This window comes from Sus scrofa, chromosome 4 (assembly GCF_000003025.6).
Source record: "Sus scrofa isolate TJ Tabasco breed Duroc chromosome 4, Sscrofa11.1, whole genome shotgun sequence".
Classification (NCBI taxonomy): domain Eukaryota; kingdom Metazoa; phylum Chordata; class Mammalia; order Artiodactyla; family Suidae; genus Sus; species Sus scrofa.
Window position 1 is genome coordinate 102,442,389 of NC_010446.5, and position 27,897 is coordinate 102,470,285.

At 41.0% G+C, this 27,897-nt stretch overlaps 1 long non-coding RNA gene across 2 annotated transcripts in view; it reads left to right on the forward strand.

Moving 5' to 3' along the window:
- Positions 1 to 27,897, forward strand: part of LOC110260334 — a 163,072-nt gene that overhangs the window by 15,184 nt on the left and 119,991 nt on the right. For both annotated transcript variants that reach the window (XR_002343455.1, XR_002343456.1), the window contains exon 2: positions 15,309 to 15,425. This is a non-coding gene — a long non-coding RNA (uncharacterized LOC110260334). The remainder of the gene's footprint in view (positions 1 to 15,308; positions 15,426 to 27,897) is intronic.

Sequence of the window (27,897 nt, forward strand, 5' to 3'; positions counted from 1 at the left end):
GAGCTGCTTGCTGCTCCTGGCCCCGGAGCTGGGTCTCTGTTTACGTCAGCCAGGCCCCAACCAGCTTCCCAGTTTGGGCAGACTGGGTTATACTTGGATCTTAATTGGAGAGAGGTTGCAGGAAACCAGGAAAAAGTCTTCATTGTGGGCCTGTGTTTCCAGAAGATGCTGAAGTTAAAGGCTGTGGGATGAAAAAACCAATATTTCCATGCTACCCTAAGCAGAAACCTTCTTTCCGCGCCCCAACCTCCTCTTTCATTTTTCCCCCTTTCTCCCTTATATTTTGGCCTGAGATACCTTGTTAATTTTTAAAGATTAACAGGCCGTTTAGTACAAAAAGAGTGTGGTGCAGGTTGCAGATGAATAAATTAATAGCAAAACTTCGCACTAAGACGAAAATCAAAGCTGTCTGTTTTATTGCTTAAAGTATCTGTGAGTGCTGGGCAGGAGGAAATTGGTATCTCATTAAAAAAATGAGAGAGTGAGGTAGAGAGGAAACTGAAAGCTCGTTAAAAGTGGTGGAAAAGCCGTCTTAATTATACCTTTCCATTTGCTAACAAGAGGACATTTGTTATGAACTCAGGACACTTTATCCCAAGCAAAACAAACAGAGTTAACGACATTATTTTTGTCTTTTTAGCCAGGGGTGGCTCTGGAGTCCCGTTTCAAAATAAAGGTTTCACCGCGGGAAGTCAATTAGACCAGAGAATGCTGGCAAAGGGTCAACTGCTTTCGCTTTCAAAGATTGATTTGAGAGCTGCTACTCAACCTTTCACCTTGCTCCCATGTAAGGGGGAAGGTGGGCAAGGGTTCCTTGTTAGTGTAAGAATCTGCGTGCCTGGAGAGGCATTTAAAGGCCATGCTGAGAGTCATTCAGTTAGAAACAGTTACTGCAAGGGTACCGCCCCTGTGAAGCATCAGTTTTCTCTCCTGGAAAGTGGAAAATACGTTGTGGTGATTCAATAAGATGTTACATGAGAAAAGATCTCCAGAGAACGTTAATAACACTGGCTATACCTTATTGATGATTACTGTGAATCTAGTACATGATCTTACTTAATTTTTGCAATGAACGTATGTCGCGATGGTCTCCAGTCGATGAGTGGAAAAGAAATTGGAAAAAGGTTATATGATTTTGTACAAGGTCATCCAGTAAGTGAGAGTGGGATTTGAATCCAAGTCTGTTTCACAGTTTCTCATGGAGGGTCCTGAATAAGATATGGCCTTTGACTTCAAGGCCCTTAGAGGAATAGAAACGCACTTTGATAATGAAGCAGTGTGATTAATGGACGAAAGGATTTATTTTGCTAAAAGAATTTAAAGAAAAGAGAAATTACTTTTGGCTGGAGAGTTATGCCAAGAGGCAGTAGCATAATGTCCAAGAGTATACACAGAAAACTTGGTTCAAATCCCAGATTTCTTGCTTTCTAAGCGGTGTAACTTTGGATGTATTATTTTTTTCTCTCTAAGCTGACTTCAGCTATAACATGAGATTTGGAATACTACTTTCCTTTTAGGTTGTAGTGAGACTTGAAAAACTGATGTCTATGAAACACTTATCAGTGCCTGGTGAATAGTTTTTTTAAAAAAATCAGGGCATATTTCATACAAGAAGTAGTAGATAAAAGTTTTGAAGGACAACAATAGAATTTCACCAGAGATATGTAAATTTGGAAGAATGTCTGAAATATCCCCAATATTAAATATGCTGCAATAAAATTGTTATTTTACCTACTGAATTTACTTAAGAATCCATTGGAAGCATGCCATTTTCTAAGGATGTTGGGCATAAGAACTGGTTTCAGATTTGTGTAATGACGGAGTTATTTGTATCAGACTAACCTTCCTGCCCATTTTATATATATGTCTATATGTGTGTGTGTGTGTGTTGTGTGTGTGTGAGTATCTCCTATCATAGCCTCAAAAAAATAAAAAGCAAATGTTGGAAAAAATAGAAAGAAGAAATAGTAAACCTACAATCATGTGAGAGATTTGTTTACTTTGTTTTTATGAAGGTATGATTAGCATCCAGTGAGCTGTACACTCTTAAATTGTGAGTTTTAAGTATTTACAACTGCATATACCCATGCAACCCACTCCCCTATCAGAAGTGGAATATTCCACTCACCTTAGCAAGTTCACACCTGTCCCACTCTCTCAATTCTGTCTTGCCAGAGGCAACCACTGCTCTGATTTCTTTCACCATGTGTTAGTTTTGCCTTCTAGTTTCATGATGGACTGCTGCAGTATATACTCTTTGGCTTCTTTAGCACAATAATTTGGAGGTTAATCCGTTTTGTTCTATGTACCAGTCTTTTCTTTTTATTGCTGAGTAGTATTCCATTAAATGAATATACCACAGTTAATTTTTCCCCTTTATGGACATTTTGGCTGTTTTCAGGTGGCTATTATGAACAAAGATGTTATGACATTTTTGTGGTTATGTGTTTTCATTTCATTTGGATAAATACCTAAAAGTATAGTTGCTGAGTCATGGGGTAGGTATATGTTTAGCTAGATAAGAAACTGCCCATTTTTTTTTTCAAAGATAGTCCGTTGTCCCATTGCCTTCAGTAGTGCTTAAGAGTTCTTTTTCTATAGACTTGCCAATATTTGGTTTTGTAAATCTTTTTTCATTTTAGCCATTCTAGGGGTCTGCGGCAATATCTCATTGGGGATTAATTTGCATTTCACTGTTGATTAATAATGATGTAATAACAATGAGCATTTTTTTTTACACTTTAGTCGACCATTTCTGTATTTGGGGATGTGCTTGTTCAGATTTTTTACCCATTTTAATGGGGTTGTCTTTTATATTATTGACAAAAGGCCTTTGCAATATATATTCATTGAAACATTTTTTCCTAGGTTGTGGCTTGCCTGTTATTTTTCTTAATGGTGAATTTTGATAAATTTCCAATTTATTAATTTTGTTTCTTCTACAATGGTTAGTGCTTTCTAGGACTGATCTAAGAAAGTTTTGCCAAGACAAATGTCTGGAAGATATTCTGTAATATTTTTTCTAGAAGATTTATAGTTATAATTTTTCTCTTTAGGGTAATGATGTGTCTTTTTAAATTGAAGCATAGTTCATTTACAATACTATTATTTCTGCTGTACAGTAAAGTGATTCACTTATTCATATATATACACCCTTTAAAAATTTTTTTTCCATTATGGTGTATCATAGGACATTGAATATAGTTCCCTGTGCTATACAATAGGGTCTTGTTGTGTATCCCCTCCATGCATAATAGCTTATATCTGCTAACTCCAACCTCCCATTCCATCAGTCTCCCAACCCATTCCCCCTTGGCCACCAAAAGTTTATTCTCTCTGGCTGTGAATCTATTTCTGTTTTGTAGATAGGTTCCTTTGTGTCATATTTTGGATTCCTCATCTAAGTGTTAGCATATGGTGTTTGTCTTTTCCTTTCTGGTTTACTTCACTTAGTATGATAAGCTCTAGGTCAATCCATGTTGCTGCAAATGGCATTATTTCATTCTTTTTTATGACTGAGTCATATTCCATTGTGCATATGTACCACATCTTTGTTATCCATTCCTTTGTTGATGGACATTTAGGTGTGTCCATGTCTCGGCTATTATAAATAGCGCTGCAATGAACATCAGAGTGCATATATGTTTTCAAATTATGGTTTTTGTCCAGATACATGCCTAGGAGTGGAATTGCTGGATTATATGATAGTTCTATTTTTAGTTTTTTGAGGAATTTCCATACTGTTTTCCCTAGTGGTTTTACCAATTTACATTCTCATCAGCAGTGTAGGAGGGTTCCCTTTTCTCTGCACCCTCTCCAGCATTTATTGTTTGCAACCTTTTTGATGATGGCCATTCTGACTGGTGTACAGTGGTACCTCATAGTAGTTTCGATTTGCATTTCTCTAATAATTAGTGATGTTGAGCATCTTTTCATGTGCCTTTTGGCCATCTGCTTGTTTGCTTTGGAGACTGCTTACACTTTAATGTGTTTTCTGCATTATGTGGTCTAGGTTTTATAAGTATCAAATGGTTGATAGTAATGTTTAAATCTTTTACTCCTTATTGAATTTTGTCTTTTTGTCTGTCAATTACCTAGAAAACATAGCTGAAATTAACTCTGTGAATTTGTCAGTTTCTACCTTTGATTTCAACAGTTTTGCTACATGCATTTTGAATTAGTTGTACATAATTTGCATTTATTAAATATTTTCGGTGAATTAACCCTTTTTTCATTATGAAAATGTTCTCTTCCTTTCTGATGATTCTCCTTTGCCTAAAATCTACTTTGATTCATAGTACTTTAGCCACTCCAGCTTTCTGATGATTAGAATTTGCATAGTGTATTCTACTCCTTTTTCTTTTAACCTATGTGTCTTTTTATTTAAAGTGCAGCCTTTGTAAATAGTGTACAGATGGCTCTTGTTTGTTTATTTCGTCTAACAATTCCTGCCCTTTTATTGGAGTGTTTAGTTCACATACATGTCATATTATTACTTACTTAGTTTAGGTTTACTAGTTTTACTATATGTCTTTTATGTCTCTTGTCTCTTCTTCATTCCTTTCCTCTATTTTCTTGCCTTCTTTTCATTCATGGGGCGATTATTACCATTACTACATACCATTTTGTACACTATTTTAGCTTCGTACTTATACCTTTTTTATATTTAATGTTTGATCTAAGATTTACTATATGCACCTTAATCTAATAGCAGTTTTATTTTGAATTAATTTATATGATTTCACATGGAATATAAGAACCTACAACAGTATACATCTTGCTTCCTCCATATCTTTGTACAGTTGCTGTCATGCAACTTTCCTCTTTCTATATAAAACTTCTGGAATATAGTATTATTGTCACTTTAGTCAGTAAGGTATCTTTTAAAGCAGTTTAGGAAGGAGAAACATAAAGTTATTCTACACCCACATGTTTACCTTTGAGAAATCTTCATGTTGTGTGTAGATCTGAGTTCCCATTTACTACCATTTGCTTCTCCCTGAAGAACTTCCTGTAATATTTGTTATAATGTAGGCCTGCTGGCCAAAAAATTCTTTTAGAATTTACTTGTCTGAATATGTTTTTGTTCTATCCTCATTTTGGAAGAATATTTTCAACTGGATATGAAATTCTGAGTTTTTAACCATTTTGAAGATGTCATCTCATTGCCTTTTGGCTTTCAGTGTTTCTTTTAAGAACTTAGCAACAATTCTTATTATTGTTTGGCTGTTTTTAAAGTATTTTGGGAAAGCAGGGTTGCTTTTAATATTTTCCTATTGTTTATGAGCAACTTAATTATAATGTGCCTCAGTGTGATATTCCTTGCATTTCTGCAGCTTGGGGATTATCAGATTTCTCATGTTTGTGAGCTGATAGTTCTCATGAAATTTGAAAAATATCCAGCCATTATTTATGTCAATATTTTTTGCCCAAACTCTCCCCTCCTTCCAGTCTCACCAGAATGACTAACATTTTCAGATGTGAAATAACTATCTTTTTTATTAATAGGAGAATGTAAATTGGTACAACCATGTAGGAAAACTGGTTTTCATTATCTACAAAAGGTGATTCACACACCTAGTTATACAAAAATTACTCTCCTAGATATACCTAGTGTATATAGTATGAGAGTGTGTCCATGTGTGCACCAAAAGTACACAAGTGTAAAAACACAAATGTAGAAATAAATACATATAGTATAATTGATTATTATATATGATCATTAACATTATATCCAGCAATGAAAATAAACCATCTATTATATACAGTAACATGGGCAAGGATCACAAACATGATATTGAGCCAAAAAAAACCAGAGAAAAGAATTCCTACACTGTGAGTTTATTCATATAATAAATTAAAATAGACAAAGCCAGCCTATGATGTGAGAGATCAGGATAGCAGTTTTCCTTACGAAGGAGGACAGTGAATGAAGCAAGATCAGAGAACTTTCTGGATGTGTTCACTTTGTGAAAATTCTTTGAGCTATACCCATTTTCATATAGTCCTACATGTTTATGTATAGTGCAATACAATTTTCTGTATGTTTCTTATGGATCAATAAAAAGGTTAAAAGAAGAAAAACTAAAAGAATTAAAATTAAGAAGTTAAACAAGAAATGAATGATCTTTGCTACTAAGCCAGTATTGCCTTGGAAATAAAAATTATACAAATCAAAACAGGTATAAAATCATGATAATGCATACTTTGGGTTATCTTCACAAGTTTCATTCATTTAGCTGGTTTTTCTTTTTTTTTTTTTTTTTTTTTGTCTTTTGTCTTTTGTTGTTGTTGCTGTTTCTTGGGCCGCTCCCACGGCATATGGAGGTTCCAGGCTAGGGGTCGAATCGGAGCTGTAGCCACCGGCCTACGCCAGAGCCACAGCAACGCGGGATCCGAGCCGCGTCTGCAACCTACACCACAGCTCACGGCAACGCCGGATCGTTAACCCACTGAGAAAGGGCAGGGACCGAACCCGCAACCTCATGGTTCCTAGTCGGATTCATTAACCACTGCGCCACGACGGGAACTCCCATTTAGCTGGTTTTTCTTTTTGCAGTGTTGGGGGAGGGCAAAAGCAAATATTTGTTTCATTTAGGTACCAAATTCTAGAGTGATAAGACTCGATAAAATTTGCTTAGTTTTACACTTGGTTTCCTCTCTACACATTCTATAGTGTGCTTCTCTCACTCTCTAATTCCAGAGTATTTTCTCTTATTTTTTGAACATAGAGGTAAGTGGAATTTTTTTTTTTTTTTAATGCTGAGAGAAGATCCAGGCAGAAGCTCTTCAGATGGTTGGAATGCAGAAGCAAAGCTCTTTCTCTCTCCTCCTCACCCTCCCCCACCAGATGTTTCAGAAGGGCCCCGAAGGAATTTGCTGCTGACTAAGGAGAAAATGTGACCGAAATGGAGAGAAAAGAAGTTTTGCTTTTGATGATTCAAATATGTGGATAATTAAGATCTCTGAGGGAGGGTAAACTAATGCATGCTATCTATCTATTTGGATTTTCCAAAAATCTCTTCACAAGTTTCCCATGGTCATAAAACTGCTTTAAATTTGTGCTCAAAATTAATTTTTAAGTATATTCACACTATTTCATTCTGGATGATATATGATTATGTTGGTGAAGCATAATAGAGGCAGTTTCTACATGAACTGGAAAGTGATACAAAGAAAGCAAACTTTTTTATTCAAGAAAAAATAAGAGAATGAAAATGAAAGACTATTACCTTTGCCTTCAGAGCAGAAAAGGAAACTAGGAAAAGAACATGCTAACAGTTTCTCTTCCTGAGAGTTTCCCCTCAGGAGCTGAGAAAGAGGGAAATGGGCAGAGAGGAAAATCCCAGGGCTGAGCGTGAAATGGTGCGATGAGACCCCTCTCACTAGTGAACCAAAAGCTGATTGCTGGGATTATTAAAAGGACTTTGGATCAAACTCATCTAAGCTAATCAATAGTTCCTAAGCTATGGCATGCCCCAGAAGAGCTGAGACAAGTATTTTACTCAAGTCTGTTGTTGGAGGTTCAGAATGCCAGTTAATTTATTCCCCCAGCCCTTAAATCAGTTGATAATAGATATAAAACAAAGGATGATCAAAATATCGGTCCTAAAAAATGGACGTAAAGGCTCCATAACTCCCACAGGACAAGGTAACCCCGTCTTGGAAATGTGGGTCCTCAGGACCAAGTAGCTTCCTGCACGTCCCCAGTTTAGACCAGGGGACTTACCTTGGCAAGTGCAAGGTTTGCGGATTGGACTCTAAGTCCACTTGCCCAGGAAGACTGTAGACCTGTGTGACAAATTCAGTCACAAGAAGAGTGCGTGTTGAGAGAGAGTGAGCTGTGGGCCTCCAGACAGATGTCTGATGGGCACTTCAGTGAGGAGGCAGGAAGCCCTCTTTGTCTGTTGAGTTCTCGGAGGAGTCAACATTGAGAGGGAGTTAGGAGGAAAGCTAGTTTTGGGGAAGTAAAATTTATGAAAGGAAGAAAAAGACAAGATTGGGTGAGGAAATTGTCAGACCACAACAAACCTGACCAAAGTCTAAGGCAGACCAACAGAGAGATGGAGTGTGAAAACCGACCACGAGGGAAGTGCCGCTTTGGGCAGAAAAGCCTAGGCCCTTGTACTGCCAACTGGTTCAGTCATTGGCTGGGTGACTATCTTGTCCTCCGCTTAAAACTTAGACAGATCCTAGAGGAGGTAAGAGCTGGAAGCTCTCAGTTACCATACTCCTGGAAGCTGGTGGTACTTCTGGATCTGAGCAGATGATCTCCATGTCAACACCCTGCCCCGTGCAGATCTACTTCTCTTTACACATGTGGGGAGCAGCAGCTCCTTCAGAGCTCTGAGGGAACTCGGAAGAGGGGGCTTGGCAGAACAAACCAAAGCCCCGACTGCTGAAGTTAGCCTGGGGCTGCAACCTGCACTTGTTTCCCTCTTCTGCTCTCCATTCAGATTCCCCTTTACTCTCAACGGCCACCTCTGCCTATTTGGTGGTGTGACCAGATCCTTCACTTCTGAGCTCTTGGTAATCATATGTTTCTCAGACTGCATCACTACTCTTGTCTAATCACAGCTGCAGTTGAGTACCAAAGGCACCCAACTGGCTCACCTGAGCTTCACACATACTTATTTCATTCCTCCCTGTCCTCACTGTGTAAGAACAAGCCTACTTCCTCTTGCTGATTGGGGCCGGTAATCCCAGACGAGGTGGTGACCCCTCTTCATGCCTCCTGGTTTTTGAACACAAGGATCCCAAAGTATCTAAGAAGCCTCTGTAGTTTGCACTTCCTCTGAGGACCAGGACATTTGACCCTGCAGAGCCCAAGGTAACAGGGGTGGGAAGCACAAGGTGACTTATTACATGATGGTAAGTGGGGGCCCTTGGTTCATGGATCCATGTATACGTACTCTTGGGGGCAGAGCACCATATAAAACTCTTATTCATGCATATTCTGCATCCTGAGGAATGGCATCCCCTCCTCTTAGGGATTACCTCTCACCTGGCTAATCAGCAGCATCTTTAGGAGACCATTCCAGTGTTTAATCATGCTGGCAGTTTCTAGGTGGTGCTACTAGTATGTGCAAATACGAGGAGAATTGTGGTCATAGGACCATGTCAATGCCTCCTTCACTGGAAATTGTGTTTCCTAATCAAATGGGATATTGTGTGGGATTCCATGCCTGAGAACCAAACATTGTATAAGTCCCACATAGTGGTGTCGGTTGAACCAATTAAACTCAAACCTAGAATAGATGTCTCTTCCTGCTGGCCCTTTTAGGACAGAAGGGGCCTGATTTTTCTCTGCTGAATTGGACAATCTTGATCCTAACCTACTACTTGAAACTGTCCATTGTTTTGGTGCCAGCTTGTCTTGAAGTGGCCAGTTGGTTTCTTCAAGGTATAGTGATATTTTGAGGTCTCAGTGTTGGTCTCTGTGGCTGACAAGGTGGAAGTTTAGAGGCAGATATAACTAAATTAGCCTTGTAAGTGGGTGTTCGTGTTGACTCAAGCACTGTCTTCATCTTTGCCACCATGGCCATTGGGTTTGTGTGCTCTTCATTCCATCACTGGGTGACTGCTAGTAAAGTCTGTCTAACATCAGTTGGCCACATCATTTTAGTCTACTTCATTATTTAGAGCCTCTTCCATTACGGATGTTTTCTGTTGGGTTTTAACACATGATGTAATGATCTTCACACTGTTTACTCTCGTATGTCTGTCCATATGCCTCTATCTCAAGCCTCCTTATTTTGATGTTCCAGTCTTTCTCCTTTCAGGCCCCTGAACAGCTAATTAGGCTGTTCACAACTTCTGATTAATCCATACATATTCTAACTCAGGAGTACTTTTCCTTTCAGCAAACAATATAACCAAGTTCATCATCTAAAGTGCATTCTCTTGAACAGATTTCCTTGCCACTGTCTTTTAAAACATCTCCAAAGAAAGCTGTAGTCCAGCTGTCGTCCAATTTTGTCTTTTATCCATGTATCAAGCCATCCATTTAACCAAGCTCAGGCTTTTTCTTCCTCCTTTTTCAGCTGTAAGTGGGACCTGAAAGAGACACTTGTGCACCCATGGTAGGTAAAACAGTGAAGGTCTGGAATTCTTGCTCATGTAAATTGCTTGTGTCCTCTAGTCATACTCAAGTTCAATCCAGGATAAACCATCTCTGTCTTATGATCAGTTGCTTCTGGGCTTGCCCATTTTCTCTTTGCTGAATTTGACAACCTTGTCTCTGACCTCTGATTTGAAACAGTCTATTACCTTGGTATCTACCTTTTCTGGTTCTTCTTTGGTTTTTTGGCTCCTTATCCTCTGGCGACTTCATTGCCACCTATTCCTAATCCCACACCTTAATTCTGGTGCTTCACAGGTATTTACCCTTGGCCCATCAGTCCCCTCATTCCTCATATCTGTTCTTATGGTTTCTCAGGGCTAGGGGCATTACATGAAACATGAGCTTGGAATAAAATGGACTTTAAACTCTAGCCGTACTGTTCACTAGCTGTTTGACTTTACGTAGGAGATGGAACACCTCTGAATTTGAACTATTTGATTAGTAGTGATCAGATGAGTCTATATTTGCAAAGTGTTTAGCTTGACATTTGCCACAAAATAAGTTCTCCTTGATGGCAACTGTTCGTTATAGCTATTTAACTACTCTCATGTCTATAATCATAGCCTAGACCTCTGCTTTAAGCCATAATCTCCTATGTTTAATCATCTATAGCCATCTGGATGTCTGGATGCCCCACAAGCAGTCAATCTCAATGTGTCTGTGTTTGAACTTATCATCTTCCTGCCTAAATATGCTACTTCTTCTATATTCTCTCTTTTGGTCCTTTCACTATCCAACCAGTGATGAAGCTAGTTGGAAATCTTACCTCCATCTTATTCCATTATCCCAATCTCATCAATTATTTTTACTTTCTAAATATTTATCAAATCTACTCCTCTTTTTTCAGGGGTAAAAGTACCAGTGGGAGGTAGAGTTTTAAACCTGCCAACTAAAGGAAATTAGGAAAATTAGAATCTTCTTAAAAAATTTTTTTTCGGGCTAACTCAGGTTGTCAAGGAGAAAGTAGTGTTTTCTCTCCACTCCCCTGTCTGCTGGTCATGTATATATATCATGCAAACACACATGCACACATGCATGCAGGTTTATATGTTCTCACAGAGATGGAGAGATGGACACATATCATGTTCTCCTCTCCTTCACTGGTCCCTGATGTTAGTTAGTCGATCATATCTTGATCATGGGCCTTTGAGCTGGTGTTTTCGATAGTGCAAGTTCCTGTGCCCAATACACAGTGAGGCCAAACCAACCAAAACGTCAGGGTTTGAAGCAGAGAAAGGTTTATTGCAGTGCCATGCAAGGAGAATGGGTGGCTTGTGCCCCAGAAAGACCCCAAACTCCCCAAACAAAATTGTAGAGGATTTTTAAAAGCCAGGTGAGGGAGGTGGGAGTGGCAGGGTAAGTGATCAGCTTGTGCACACTTCTCTGATTGGCTGATGGTGAGGGTGGTGTCACAGGGGTTATCATTATCAGTCCTTAAGCTCCCAGGGACCTGGCTGCTCTGTGTTCATCAAGTGGTCATCTTCCATTTGGTAGGGGGGTTCACATTTGTACAACAACTCAGGAAATGTGCATCAGATACTGTCATCTGGTTAACTCAGAGAGGAGCTAAAGCAGAGGATCCGGGGAAGGGCCTGTCCTAGAAAGCCCCCTTTAGGGTCCTGCCCCATGACATTTTCTGAGGTATACCTGGTTGAATCTAACTTTTTTCAGAGCATGATTCTGGGCTCTACAGTTCTTACCACAGCCTTGGATAATCAGGTTCCTGTTATGATGGCCCACTCATTTATTCTACCCTCAGCCTCTTCTGATTTGCGGAGTATCTTTAGAGGCCTAGGGATTGCAATAGGCTTCTTTACACCATGCATAATCGTGCAGGACCCTGTGAAGCTGTCCTCTAGCCTACCCACTCAAACACCTTTCTCACGTGTTTCTGAGTTACTATCTGGACACCAGACTTTTCTCTGTGTTATTACCTCTGACAGATTCTTGATTTCCCCCCAAATTTATTTGAATGTTTTCCTCACACTGTCCCCCTTCACGGTTGGCTGTGCAGGGAGTGGGTTAACAAGTGAGAATTCTGACTCTTGCTTCTTCCTCTCTCTTCTCTTGCCAGCTTCTACTGGAAAAAAAAAAATCTTTTCCCTTCCTTTCTATTATGCTATTAATAATGGCAAAAAGCAGCATCCCAACCTCTAAGATACATTTTTTAACTATGCAGGTAACTTTTGGAATTAAGAACTTCTTTGTTCTCAAAGTCTGACTCTCAAAATTATATATTCTCCATGGACCAGATTCAGCATTGAGCCTGGGAACAGAAAGTTGGTCAATTTCTATTTGCCTCTCTGCTTTAACGGTCTGCGTCTGGCTGGGACAGGAATGAACCACATGCCATAAAGTGGAAAAGATAAAAATCACAGTAATTGTGATACTGTGATTTGTAAGAAATTTGGTCATTTGGGTGACCAAAATATATTTCTCTGTATATTTGGTCTTCCTCACAGTTGCAGGTTTCCAGCTCCCCACATTCTTGGAAGTTACTAACTATTGAGAGTGATAAAGGTGTTTTTTTATGTCAATGAAGTGGCTCATGGACAGCACTCAGGGATGGGGACTGGTGGCCAGTGGAGCATACCACATGGTTAGAGGTTTAAAACTTTTAGTCCCATCCCCTGACCTCCAAGGAGAAAGAGGGGCTACAGATTGAATCAGACCCTGATGGCCAGTAATTTAATCAATCATGCCTATGTACTGAAGCCTCCAGAAAACTCCAAAATAATGGGATCCAGAGAACTTCCAGGTTAATGAACATGTGGAGATTTGAGGAGAGGTACGTCTCCCCTCTCCTGAGGAGAGGACGTGCAGCTCTGTGTGCTGTCTCCATACTTTGCCCTGTGCATCTCTTCCATCTGGCTATTCCTGAGTTAGAGGCGTTTATAATAAACCAAGGATCTAGTACATAAACTGTTTTCTGAGTTCTGTGAGCCACTGTGGCAAATTCATTGAGCCCAAGAAAGAGGTTGTGGGAACCTCTGATTTATCACTAGTTGGTCAAAAGCACAAGTCACAACCTGGGATGATGGTGGGGGGAGGGAGAGGGTGGACCCACAGACAACATTCTTGTATTGTGAACCTGTGGAATCTGATGTTATCTCTGGGTAAAAAGGGTCATACATAATTGAACTGAACTCTCAGACACTCTGCTGGTGTCTGAGAATTGCTTTTTGGTGTGGGTGTAAACCCCCCAACTGGAAATTCATCAGGATACCAAAAGAATAAAATATTATTCCCCTTTTGCTAGATATTTACTATTTTTCTCATATGATGTTTTGTTTTGTTTTGTTTTGTCTTTTTGCCATGTCTTGGGCCACTGCCATGGCATATGGAGGTTCCCAGGCTAGGGGTTGAATCAGAGCTATAGCCGCTGGCCTATGCCAAAGCCACAGCAACGTGGGATCCGAGCCACGTCTGCAACCTACACCACAGCTCACAGCAACACCGGATCCTTAACCCACTGAGCAAGGCCAGGGATCGGACCCACAACCTCATGGTTCCTGGTTGGATTTGTTAACCACTGAGCTACGACAGACACTCCTCATATGATGTATTCTTCATCCTTCTCTGCCTTGGACTATGTAGGCACCATAAGGGTAGCTCTATATACTGCCTTGAGCTCCCCTGCCTTTTGTCTTCAGGCAGGGGGTCCATCAGTGGAGGCACAAGTAAGAAATCAGATGTGGGAGGTGCATGAAGTCAAGGTTTTTATTTTCCCACCTCCCCAGCTACCTCTCCCAAAAGCCACAGTTCCCATCCAGCAGCTCTCTTGTGCAATCACACCTTCTTCTTACCATTCTAGTAGCTTCTCTCTCCTTTTGTGTCTTCAGATCTAAGGATGTGACATTCTGGTCTCCTGCTAATTCTCCAGTGATATACCAGCCCTTGTTTATTTCCCTTAACTTAAAAAAAAAAATTCGATTAAGTTTCCTCAATTGTCCTATTAAGTATAACATTTACTTTTCTCAGGACTGTTACTGATAAACACATTATAGCTGTATGATTTTATATCTGCATGACATTTTTCAATTAGATTAGAACTCCTTAAAAGGCAGGAATTCTAATATATTTCTTAAAATTTTTATTATAGTTGATTTACAATGTTGTGGCAATTTATGCTGTATAGCAAAGTGACCCAGTTGTACACACACACACACACACACACATATATATATATACATTCTTTTTCTTATATTATCTTCCATCATGTTCTATCACAGATTAGATATAGCTCCTGGTGCCATGCAGTAGGACTTCATTGGGAATTCTAATTCTTAAAATTCTCTTTTGTGCTTTTCCTCTATTGTGAAACATAATACTCTGATTATAAGGATAAGCATGTAATGCTTTCTGAAATTCTTCAGTTAATCATTGGACTGCTATGTACTAGACACTGTTTTAAGCATTGTGAATGCCATGATAAACAAAATGGAATAGTTCTTGTGCTTATGGAGTCAGTACTCTCCTGACTCTTAACAATTTCCCTACTGTAGGTTGCAATTCTTAATAAACAAAGTGTGTTCTAATTATTGACTATCCTGGTCACATCCTTTTCAAGCAAATCTCTCCTACCCACATCCCAGATGGCTATGATAAGGCAGAGCCATATTTAAGCTGAAATTTGAGAATCCAGAAGTGTGAGTACGCAGTGGAAATACACTGAGATATCAGAGTATGGAAAGAAATAGGCTTAGAAAGAGATAGGGATGCCGTGATGAATTGAGAGACCATTTTGCCTTAGTACTGATTGGATTGCCCATGATGTCTTACTCTGCTAAAATTCGTCTTCTTAGCTTCTCAGGAACTCTTTGTTAAAGTTTTATGACAAAGCTTCCTTTGCTTGGAAGAGTTTGAACAGCTCCTGGTTCTTTAAAGCCAAATGAATCTGAAGAAACATTGTCCCATGGAAAGGAGGAAAAGAGAGGTAAAAGTGCTCTGTAGACTTCCAGTTTGTGTTGCTGCTGCAGTTGTCAACACCAAAGCCCATGGGGGAACAAGCTGAACCAGTGGGTGGACCACGTTGCTTTCTTCCTGTATCCAATAAAGACTGCACTGCTTCTCAAGCTGGGCTTTTAGGCAATCCTGCTTCATGAATCATAGCCCTGCAGCTTGTTTTACTTTGCCTGACCCTCATACTCCACACCCCCTCTCATTGGTAATTTTGTTTTTCTAGATGTTGAGAAACTGCCAGATGGATCCCTTGCTTCACTTGATCCTTGGATCATTCGTACACCTGCCACTCCTGCTGGTACTTGCCACTGGCATTCCGCTGTCTAAGAGGACTGCCAAGGTACATTTGTCATAGCATGGCTCATTATCACACAAACTAAAGGCAGGGCCATGTCCTAAAACATAAGTATTGAAATTGCCTTTAAGAATCCTGTTAAGCTAAAAAACATTTATGGAATCTGTCTGTAAAATCTCATTATTTAAAAAAAAATTCTATAATCTACTGGTTGCCTTTTATCCACAATGCTCCAGTCTCATTGCTAAGAAGTCATTTTTGTAGCCTCTGTCTGGTTTCATTTTCTGGGACCAACCTTGTCAAGGGTAGGGAGAGCATAAGCGAGCTCAAGAAATTCAGCCCTATGTGAATCTTGTGTTTCCTGTTCTGAACTTACTGTTTAGTTCTAGCACCTAGACTCCTGCTTTGCTCTGAGACCCAGTACCCCACCTTGTGCCTTAGGGGTGGGTAGTTAAGCACAAGAGTCATTTCTGGTTTTGCTGCCAGGTGCCTTTGCGGGTGTTTGAGAGACCCCTTATAATCCTTTTAAATTTTTTACAGAGCTTTTGCACCCTTTGTCTCACCTAACTCTCAGAATAGTCTCATTGAAATCAACTGTTTAACATTTAAAATCCATTTTAATGGAGCCAGGACTGGAATAAAGCTCTCATAACTCCAAAATCAATGTTTTACATATTTGAACAGAAAAGGAACCTGGTAGTAGAATCCTCCAAGTATAATAGAAAAGGGCAGGGTATTCCTGAGCCAGGTTCCTTAACAGGCGTTATACAGACCAAAGGGAGGTTTGTAGGTAGGCACACAGGAAATGAAGACTGCAGTGGTCCCCTGGGCCTGCTTGGTTCAGAAACTGTCTGATTCCCTCCTTCAGCTATTTAAGATTCTAATACATCTTTCACAGTAGTCAGTGCAGGGTAAGATCTATAGTACAACCCCAGTGGCTCCTCTGAGACAGTATATATTATGGTTCATGAAGCAATTAAAAAAAAGCAAAGCATTCCTCCTGCGCAGGCAGACTCCTGATAGGGAAACCCATGCCTGAGAACAGCAGCAGAGTTCTCTTTCAACTATGTGCAGCGGCAACCTAAAAGGCAGGTGAGAAAAGCAGCTGCCTTTGTGGTTTGATCGGAAGAGTCCTCGAATGGCCCTCTAGTCCCAAGCCTAAAAGTCTCCACATCCTTTGTCTCAGAACTCCCACTCCTTGTCATTCTTTTGGGTTAAGCATTAAGGAACTTTGTTATAATACTAATGTGTCATTTGAGTAAACCATTATTTGCTTTGAGCTACCAGATTGGATTAATGCCTGATGCATGATGAAGATCTGATTCATCACAGTGAATCAGTGGGTCACTTAGCTCTAAGACCTGGACCCCCGGGCACCTAGAAGTTGAAGAAGGGATGGAGTGGGTACTGCAGGGGGGCCATGCTGGGAAGCCAGGGCCCCGGCATAGACAGGGGGTGCCCAAGAGTGCTGGAAGAACGAGCTGGAGATGCACCATGAGGGAGTACTGACACCGAGAACTGCCTTTACCATTGTCGTGAGGCACCAAGACATAGCTCACGGACCCGTGGAGAGCTAGACTGTTCCATGCTTAGAAAAACTAATTTAGAAAATGTGTATTCTCAGCAGCATAACAGTTCCATCTGTGAGTGAAACAGAGCGCTTTCCTTGGGAGCAGCAGCAAGGTTTAGCAATGGCCCAAGGCCCAGACCACTGGGCAGAGGCCCTTTCTGTTGGGAGAAAGAGTCACACTCCCCTGTTATTTTGCGACAGCCTCAGGACCCACAGGCTGCCTGAAATGTGCAAACTGCATAATTCAGCATGAAAGTTGCCAACAATTTTTGGCTTCAGATTTTTAACTGGTTTTCATTTAGCAACAAATTCAATTTTTTTCCCGGGACACTTTGTGTTTTGATGAAGAAAAATTAGGTGACCTTTACTCAACTTGGCAAAAGAGAGGGTGAGCAACAGTGATCCAGAATAGTAATTACAGGGCTTACTAGTCCCATTAAAAATCCCAGAGCAGCCGTCGGCAGTTCCTGCTCACGTGGTTTGAAAAAGAGGAATGTTCTGTCCTTAAGAAATGACTGTCCATACTCATCAAGTCATGAAACTATGCAACCATTAGTGAATTTAGAGACAAAGCTTCTGATGTGAACAAAGGGAGTAGCATTACCCACTGACTGACTTGAACCTGAAAGCTGGGGTTTCATCCCCATTGCTGTGCTACAGGGCTTCCAGCACCATCTCTCACAGAAGATGTAATTATCAGGTAGAAGTGCCACGGCTGTAATCAAGTATGTGAATAAACTGTAAATTGACTCAACACGTCTCATCATATCCATGACAAACCCGGAACCTTCTGAGGACAGGTAGGGCTACTCAAACCTCCCACCCATCACACTTCCGACAGAAATGGTGTCCCAGCCTTATGAGACAGTGGCCTCCCAGCCACACTTAGGGGTTTAGGAGGTTGTTCACTGCCCTTACAGAAGGTTCCACTGGACAACAGCATTTTCACAGGCTGAAAACATGGCTGCCCTCCTCTTGCCATGGATCTTCCAGCCCAAGGAAGTGACCAAGACAGGGGGCCCCCAGGTCTTTGGTGTGAGCCCGATCTGGAGCCAGAAGGAAACATTCAGCCGTCTTTCAGCATTTGTTCCTCAAGACTCCAATGAGGACATGGCCTGCCACCCTCTGCGTTTGATTCACCAGATGCACAACGGCTGTAAAGGCTGGTTCTCAGCTCAAGTGAGAACGTGGGGCCACCACAAAGGACGGCACAGCTTTCGCTCCATTACACACATCTGCCAGAAATGGACTTTTTGGCACCTGGCTTTTCTTGGCCTCTACATTCAGCATGTGCAAGTCCTACCCAGACCTCCTTGCTCTATCCTTTAGTCTATTCTTTTGGCAGTTTCACCTTGAACAACACACAGCAGGGGCTTTTGCATTTCTTTTACAACTTCATATTTATAATCTAATAATGGTATTCTCACCTGCTTGGAAAAGAGGTATGAAGTTTTTTGTTCACAGGTGGTGAAGCAAGTATTACTAAAACACTGTGCATCTATCAAGCCCCATGTTCTCAGCAGAGAGCATAGCCTTAAACCATATAGTAAGCATTCAGAAAATTATTTTAATGAATAAATGATTAACATGATGTAGAAATAAGGTGGTGAATTAAAATTAGTTTGGGTAAAAGCCTCTGCCACTGGGATAGTTATTGACAGGAACAAATATATCTGATTCCGCCTTCAAGCACATAGAAGATTTTGACCAGTAAAATCTGAGTAGAAAATGTTACTTCTAGGGAGGGTGTTTAAACAGCTGGGCAGGACGCTGCGTCTGTCTTTCATCTCCTATGGGTGAAAGCAGTACTCTGGATAGAGGCTGCTCCATCACTCTTGATCTGGATGATGCAGAGAGCTCTAGCAACACATGACAGATGTGTTGTGAGAAAGAGAACCAAACCGTTGCCATTTTAAGTCATTAGGATTTTGAAGTTGTTATTAAGTATAATCTAGTTTGTCCTGATGGACATAGCAACTTAAATTCAATTTTGCAGGTGTGAGTATAGAACCAATGAGAGAGGGGTAGAGCTTCTGGGTTTGGGGTTTTGTTGGACTCTTAAAGATAGTGTACTTTCAATAAAGAACACATGGTGGTCTCCCCACCCCCTCGTTGGCTCAGCAGTCAACACAGAGAATCTCTTAAACTAAGCTGGCTGTGACAGTGACAGAAGCAAAGTGATTTAGCAGGACTTATTGTTTCCTGGTATCATTGTTTTGTCTGATGTCAGGTTATTATACATGTGGGAGAGAAAGGACACTATGTTGGCTTGTACTAAATAGTGGATCACACTAAATGTATTATTATGAGAAAAGCACTTTCACTTACAGCATCAAAAATGCTTATTGAACATTTTGCATATTGTAAAAGAATGAAATGATTTTAATGATTTTCATTGTTTTGTGGAATATGGTTGGTATTAATTTTACAGGTTCATATACTACAGAAGAGTAGAAAAAAGAAAATTGTAATTACTCAAAACCTGCCACGCAAGATAGCCTTGCTCATATTTTAGTGACCATCCCTCCAAGCATCTCCCTATGCATGGATACAAAGAGGCACACATGTTTTACTTAATGGGACTATGCTATTAAAGTCACATCTATTTAATTGAATGCAATATGCACAATTCTAAGAACTAAGATACAGGTATAAGCAACCCCTGTCCTGAAGCTTACTAACTGTGAAGATAGATATTCAACAAGAATTTTCAAGAGAGGTAGGGGGAGTTCCCGTCATGGAATTTAACTTAGCCTAAGGAGCAAGAGATGACTTCCTCAGGAAATGATTTTTTATAAAAAGATTTTTATCTTACACTACAGCACATCAAATAACTACATTATAATTTTCAGTAGTGTCATAATATTTCATTATATGAAATTATGTATGTATTATAATTTATTTGCAAGTCCTTATTATAGGTATTCAGTTTATCTCTTTTTAAATCTCTTATTTATATACAGTGTTACAAAGAAGTTCTTTTATATGTATTTTTTTTCACCCTTATGTTTTCTCAGGATAAAGACAGAGAAATGAGAGCATTGGATCAGAAGTTCTATAAAAGATTTTGTATTTGTGTTTTATATGTATATACATATTATTGTATATAATATAGTTAAATTATATAACTACATATATTACATATACATATAAATGTGTATACACATCACAGACAGCAGTTATAGATATTGCTGTATTGCCCACAGAAATATGTTAGTTTATAGTATCATTACCAATGCTTAGGAGTGACAAGTCCCCAAATCCTTGAAAATTCAAGAAATGTAAATCGTTAAATCATTTTGTAAACTTTTACCAACATTTTAAGTGGAAAAACTTTCTTTTTCTTTGCATTTCTTTAGTCATCATGAGGCTAACATTGAATATAGTGAGAAGTATTAGACTCCCTAATCAGACACATGTAAGTTGGAGATTACCTCACATTAATTCAGGAGCCTTCTACATTAATGAAGTTTTTCGGGGTGCAGCGCATGGAGCATGCTGAGACATCCTCTATGGTAAAGCACAAATTATTGCATCTTGAACCCTTTGCCACAAAGAAAGAGGCACAGTGTTTAGCAGTCCTCTTTCAAATTGCAATGTAGCATACATCACACTTGGGAATAATGTTTTAATCCATTTGTCAGGTGACTCAGAAGAATGTTGGTTTTGAGTATGCCCAAAGCAATAAACGGTTACATGACATGTCTTCTTGCAGCTTGGGCCATACGATCCAGCAGAGACAGAGCGTGCTGTGTAGAGCCTCCAGCAATTCACACTAGGAAATATTCGGGGCAGACTCCTAGAATTCTAAAACAGATCATGTCTCTGCAACAGATACTAGGCACCATTTGCTAATAAACAGCTTTGGGCCCTAATAGAGACTGAGAGCCTGACCACAGGGCAGCAGTGACTATGTGACCAGAACTTTTTGTCATGACCTAGGTATTTTCAGATCTACAGCAGCCACACTCCATTGTACAGAGGAAACAGAACATCCAGCACTGAGCCTGAGAAGGTCAAGAAGGTGCATGTAAAGTGCATAAACAAATGCTTCAACACTCCCAAGAGTCCACGGACTCTGCTCCCTCAGCTCTGGGGCCCACACGGTGATGCGGATCCTCTACAACTAGTTGAAAAAGGAGGGAAATCTCCGGCTTAGAGATGGCTTGGCATAATGCCACAAATGAACTGCTGTCACACCACAGCTGCACTCAGGGAAGTCTCTCAAAAATAGTGGTGAAGAGAAACTCCCCGGTGTGCAAAACGGTAAGGTCTACATTTGTGATTTCATTTGCGTGAAAGAAGTGGCCTGAGATAACAGCTCTCATGGACTCTTGCTTTGTTGACAAGTGGCTTCAGTGGTTGGTCCAGAGTCTGGAAGAAGCAAAAAAAAAAAAAAAAAAAAATTAAAATATGAGATAAATAACCCTTGGGAAGAGTGCTGTGATTGGGCTTCTGGGAGTGGACCCAAGAAGCAAATCTGGGAAGCAGTAGTTCTCCTGGGAGAAGTCCTGAAGGTTTGGAGAGGAAGGAGCTAAAGAAGAGAATTTGTATTCGCAGCAGCCTTCCTTATGCATAGGGCTTTGGGCACTGACCTGAATTTTCTTATTGACTCAGGGTTGACTGATTCGGAAGAGATGCCGCAGCATTCTCTCAAAGCAACACTGCAGAGAGGAAAGAAGAGAGTTGAAAAGTTCTCCAGTACCTGGTTTTTACCTCTTCCCCAGGCTTCCGCCTCCAGGGCAGTCGCCCCAGGGGTGTCTAAAAATCTTAAGTTAGTCCCCAAGTCCACTTTCCTTGTGGTTTTTGTGATTTCTATACGGTTGATTCTGGAGCAAAGAGCAGAGCCTGGTTCACGATCTACCTTAATTGCTGTTTTCAGCCTCCTCAACAGTGGGATTGGGGTGAAACAAAGTGCATACAACAAAGAAATGTTGGAGCAAACAGAGAAGACAAAGGAAGCTGGGAGGGCTTTGGGGAAAAGAAAAGGATGTTGAAAGGAGGGAGAAAATATATGTAGTTCCAGGACTTTTCATGTATTTGTGGTTCAAATTCAAGTCATTGCCTGACTTCATTGGAACAAATTAGGTCCATTTTCCCAAACCCAGTCTCCATGGTCATATGAATGACAAGTAATCACCGGATCATTTCATCTACAACCACTGGGGCATTAATCTTGAAATCCTAGGCTAGACTCAGAAATGTGTGAAATAGTGGGGGAGGGGAGGTTCTCTGCCCAATTTCAAGGTCTGAGATTTCCCAAAAGGTACAGAATACACTCCTTCTATTATTCCCATGACTTGAAGCTGATATTTTCAGGTATTTTTTTTTTTTTGATAAGTAGAGCCCTGGCTGTTGTCATAAAATTAGATATTTCAAATATTTTGCTTTTCTCTTTTTCCTCCCCTATATGTAGTCATGGAGGCTCACACCAGGCAAGTGTTTTGATTTCACTGTCAGTGTGTAGGATTTCATTGTTGTCATTGCTGTGTTTATCACATTCCACCCGGTTATGGGCCATTAGCATTCCACCAAAAAATATAAATTCTGAAATGCAAGGTAATTCAGTGGGCTAGATATCCTAGAAGCCCCCATCCCCACCCCAGTGCACGGGGGAGGCCTCTCCCATCTGGCCAGACCTAGCAGCTGAAATTCACCCCTGAGGCTTCTCAGTCCTGTCAATCATAGCATCCCGCTGTGAACACCATGCAGCCATTCCTCTCACACTGGCTCTCCGGCTGGCAGAACAAGTAACCACATGGGCTCTGGTCCACACTGCTAAGGCCCATGACATTCCTGGAGATAGCAATGAATCAGTGCACGTCACCACTACAGCATCTCTGTTCTGCCCAGAGTCCTTCATCCCAGAGGGTTCCCAAATATTTTGCAAGCTGATACTTTGTCCAAGCTGTGCATAAGCCTCTTGCTTCATCCGCCACTGGAACCCATGCACAGCACCTCGGTGGTGGAATGTAGCAGCTGTTCTGCAGCCGCACCACAATCCCAGGGACCTCAGTTTGGGACAGGAAGCCAAGAGGAATACCATAGCCAATTGAGAGGACAGGAGGGAATTTCAGGAGGTAAAATTCACTAAGCCAAACTTGGAAGCTGGCCAGGACACCTGGTCACCACCCTTCCTCTCCCCAGAAAACATGGGTCCTATGACCACCAACAGCCTGACTCTAAGCTCCACTCACCCCCGGACACTAAGCAGTGCCCTCCTAAGACTAGCTCTAAACTCTAACACAAGAGAATAACAGTAAAATATTGTAAAAACTAAAACTCATCTCACACCTGCTGACTCAGCTAATGTCACCCCAGAAGGCACAGAAACATCAGCAAGGTACAGTGAAGGTATGAAAAATGACCAGAGGGTCTAGTCTTACTTCCCTCATAACATTAGAGAGATACTCAGACCTAGGGAAGTATCCCTTGTTTGGAGCTGCGAATATGAATCATAGCCAGAGAGGTGGTTTAGGGCTGTGATGTCAAACAGAACTTGGACGACTGTTTAAGTGAGGTGTAAGTAATCACCACACCAATGGTTTTACCCCAGAGCAATGAGATACATCTGTAGGAATGAGCTGTTTCAAGAAGCACTTAATTAAACAACAGCAAAAGCACTAAACGGCAACGACTCCTCCCCGGCACCCCCACTACTCCTGTGATAATGGCGATGATGATACTTAGCGATGTCACTGTGTGCGAGGTATTTTAGCAGGCACTTGAATTCTCATGTCGTCTTTCCAACCACTCGCTGAGATAGGTACTGTCCTTACGCCCATTTTACATGAGAGTAAACTGAAGAATAAAGGGGTGAAGTAATGTGTCCAGGATCACACAGTCATTGGGGCACCAGGACATGACCTGAGGCAGTCCACCCACTGTTGGACTGTTGTCGCTATACCCCTATACTGCACTGTACCCACCCCCCCGTATTGATAAAGAGGAGAGCCAGGAGACATCGCAAGAGCCTCACCACACTCTGTGGCCCCAGAGAGCTACCATGTACAGAACACAAAGGATGAAACCAATTTTAATTGACAACCTAGAGGTGATTTATTCCTTCCACAAGCATTTATTGAACAACATCCACCAAGTACTTGATGTAAGAGATAGTGGGGGAGAAGAGAGAGAAGGTTCTGGGTTTGCTGGCCCTTGCAGGTTAGTGGACAGCCGCTTTCCTCTGAGGAGCTTTTGAAGCAAACTTACCGTAATAGAGAAAGTAGTTTCTAGAATGGAATTTACAACTTTGTTTTGAAGTGTCTCCTCAGTTGTGCACTTGGGAACCATGAGTTTACTTTTATCTCAAAGTTTTTTATGATGTAGTTCTATCTACTACTTTAAAAAACTTTCTCGAGGGACATTAAAAGTAACATTTGAGAAAAGTGCTTGAAGAGCATTTGCTGACTTAGGTGGGACCAATATAATTTATATAGAAGCATGCCTAATTAGCCTGACAAGTTTCTACTTCTTCCAAATAACATTTACCTTTTGTAGTGGTTAATTTTATAATTTACCATAATATTTTCAAGTTGGCTATGCCATCATACCCGGATATTTGGTCGAATGTTTTTGTAGATGTCTGTGAAAGTATTTTTTTTTTTTTTGTCTTGTTGTTGTTGTTGTTGTTGTTGTTGTTGTTGCTATTTCTTGGGCTGCTCCCGGCATATGGAGATTCCCAGGCTAGGGGTTGAATCGGAGCTGTAGCCACCGGCCTACGCCAGAGCCACAGCAACGCGGGATCCGAGCCGCGTCTGCAACCTACACCACAGCTCACGGCAACACCGGATCGTTAACCCACTGAGCAAGGGCAGGGACCGAACCCGCAACCTCATGGTTCCTAGTTGGATTCGTTAACCACTGCGCCACGACGGGAACTCCTGAAAGTATTTTTAAATGATACTAACATTGAAATGAATATCCTTTGAGTAAAGCAGATCACCCTCCATGAAATGGGAAGGCTCCTTCAGTTCGTTGAAGGCAAACTAGAGGATGACTGACTTCCACCAAGAAGGAGGTTTTCCAGCAGACTGCCTATGGACTTGAGCCACCCTGTAAACTTTTCCCTGTGTCTTCAGCTTGCTGGCCTACCTTGTGTATTCTGGAATTGCCAGCCTCTATAATGCTATAAGGCAGTTTCTTAAAATAAATCTCTTCGTCTCTCTTTAACTCTTTATCTGCCTTTCTGTCTGTCTGCCTCTCTCTCTCCCCACCCCCCACCTCCCGCTTCTCTGTCTGTACACACACACACACTGGTTCTGTTTCTCTGGAGAGGCTTGACTCATAGCCCTGTTAACAGCCACTAACTGTTGTGCTCCTTTCCACTTCTTCCCCAAAAAGCCTTTGTGAGAATTTCAAGCAGCAGAGCAAGCTGACCAAGGACCCATCTTCAGTTAGGAAGCCTTCCTGGGTGACTCTGAAATGACTTAATTTAGGCTACTGCGAAATTCCATCAGCTCAGCCTTGCAGTCCTCCGCGGCTAGGTAGAGGCAGACGGAAGTATGAGGAACAACTGAGGGAATCACTCGTTTCACCAAGTCCCCTGGTGAATGGAAATCTTAAGTCCTTTTCCCAAGCTGCAAGAGTATAAGGAAGTGGGTCCAAATACAACTGCACAGCTAGAAGTTTAGGCCTGGGAGTTGGGGAATGGGCTTGATAGCGGGCCACAATGCGAACTTTTGAAGGCACCATGAGGTGAAACAGCCCGGAAGAAGTGTCGAGTTAGGCTGAGAGCTGGCTTTGCCAGGTGACCTGGGAGGGTCTCAGTCTCTGAGAGTATGAAGACAAGACCTTCTTCTGTTGGCAGCTTGCTTCTCTGATTTCCAGCCAGTGGTTTTTAAACTGACACCCCCACCTTTAGCAGCTGTGCAGACAGTTGACTTTAAGGGAATGTGAGTGCATGCTGAAAGGTGATTTAGGAGTTACTGCAGTCGCCTAGGCAAGAAGTGATGGTGGCTTGGACTGGGCTATAGTGTTTGAGGTGGTGAAGGGCGGATGGAGTCAGGACATCTTTGGAAGTAAAGCAGTCATACTTGCTGATAGATTAGAAATGGAATGTGAGAGGGAAATAGGAATTAAGTGTGACTGCTGGGTCAGGGCCTGTGTGGCTTAATGATGCTGTTTATTTAGATGAGGAGCACTGAGAGATAAAGAGTTTTGACGGAAAAACCAAGAATGATGTTTCGAACATGTCGTTTTGAAATATCTATTAGGGAATTCCTGTTGTGGAGCAGCAGAAACGAGTTGACTAGGAACCATGAGGTTTTGGTTCGATCCCTGGCCTCGCTCAGTGGGTTAAGGATCTGGCATTGCCATGAGCTGTGTTGTAGGTCACAGATGTGGCTTGGATCCTGCGTTGCTGTGGCTGTGGCATAGGCCGGCAGCTGTCGCTTGAATTTGACCCTTAGCCTGGGAACCTCCATATGCCGCGGGTATAGCCCTAAAAAGCAAAAAAAAAAAAAAAAAAAAGTAAGAAATACCTATTAGAAGTGAAAATATCAAACAGCAAATGTATATAGTTTTAAGCCCAGGGAAGAGGTCAGGACCGGAGGGATGAAGTTAGAAATTCGTAGTTTACAGCTGTCACTCAAATCATGGACTTGATCACCTAATGTTCTCAGTATTAGTTGCACATTAAAATGCTCTGAAGACACTTGAAGAACTGTGGTCACCCTGGGGCCCATCCAGAGTCAGGAAATCAGAGTCTCTGATCTAAGGCACTGTTTCCATTACTTGTTACTTGTTTAAGTTCTACCCATTATTCTAATGAGTAACCGCAGCTAAGAACCACTGAATAAAAGTAGAGAAGGAAGGTAATGGGTCCAAATATGTTTGGAGCAAGGGGTGCGCCTTATAAGAATAAGAGTAGAGATTCTCAAGGTGAAAATTTGAAATTCTATTTGACACTAACAAACTCAAAGAATATTTAACAAATGGAATATTCTAGACTTTGTTCTTTCTTCTCAGACTTCTCTGCAGACTCCTTTGCCTCTGACTTTAGAATAACTGTTTTCCCCCTGGCTCTGCCCTCTACCCTCTTCTATTCACACTATAGACGGTCCCTGGCATGGGCATCTGTACTATTTCAAATACCAAAAGCAGGCTAATGTTACCAAATCCAAGTCTCTAGGCCAAATTTTCCCCCCATCTTGGGAATTACATGTTCAACTGCTGCTAGACTTTCCTATCTGAAAGTCCTCCAGGTCCTCATACTAACCAATCAAGACTAATAAAAGAAAGAAGGTAGCCTTTTCCCTCGAACCTCCTTTCTTCTGCCGTGGCTCTGGTATCCACGGATCCAGCAGAGACAGACATGTGGAAATCAGCTTGGATCCCTTCCTCTCTCTCACCTGCTTTCCTCAACCCCAAAGTTGTATTTATCCTTCTCTCAACTCTCTCTCTCTTTCTTTCTTTCTTTCTTTTTTGTATCTCTTTTAAATTTATTATGAATTTTCTTGATAATTTATAAGAAAAACCACATTTTGTATTTAATTTTCTCTTTAAAATGCTTACTTACATAACTTTCAATATTAGAAAAATAAATGATCATTTATTTCATTGATTTGGGTAAAAACTTAAAATATTATTGATTGCCTCCCCCTTTCCATTCTTCTTTTTTTTATTTATTAAAGTGTAGTCGATGTACAATGTTGTGCCAATTTCTGATACACAGCAAAGTGACCCAATCATACATATGCATATACATTGTTTTTTTCTCATATTACCTTCCATCTTTTTCTACCCCAAGATCGGATGTAATTCCCTGTGCTATACAGTAGGATCTCTTTGCTTATCCATTTTAAATGTAATAGTTTGCATCTGCCAACCCCAAACTCCCCATCCATCCCACCCCCTCCCCTCCCCCCTTGGCAACCATGTCTGTGAGTCTGTTCCTCTCTGTAGATAGGTTCATTTGTGCCATATTTTATATTCCATATATAAGTG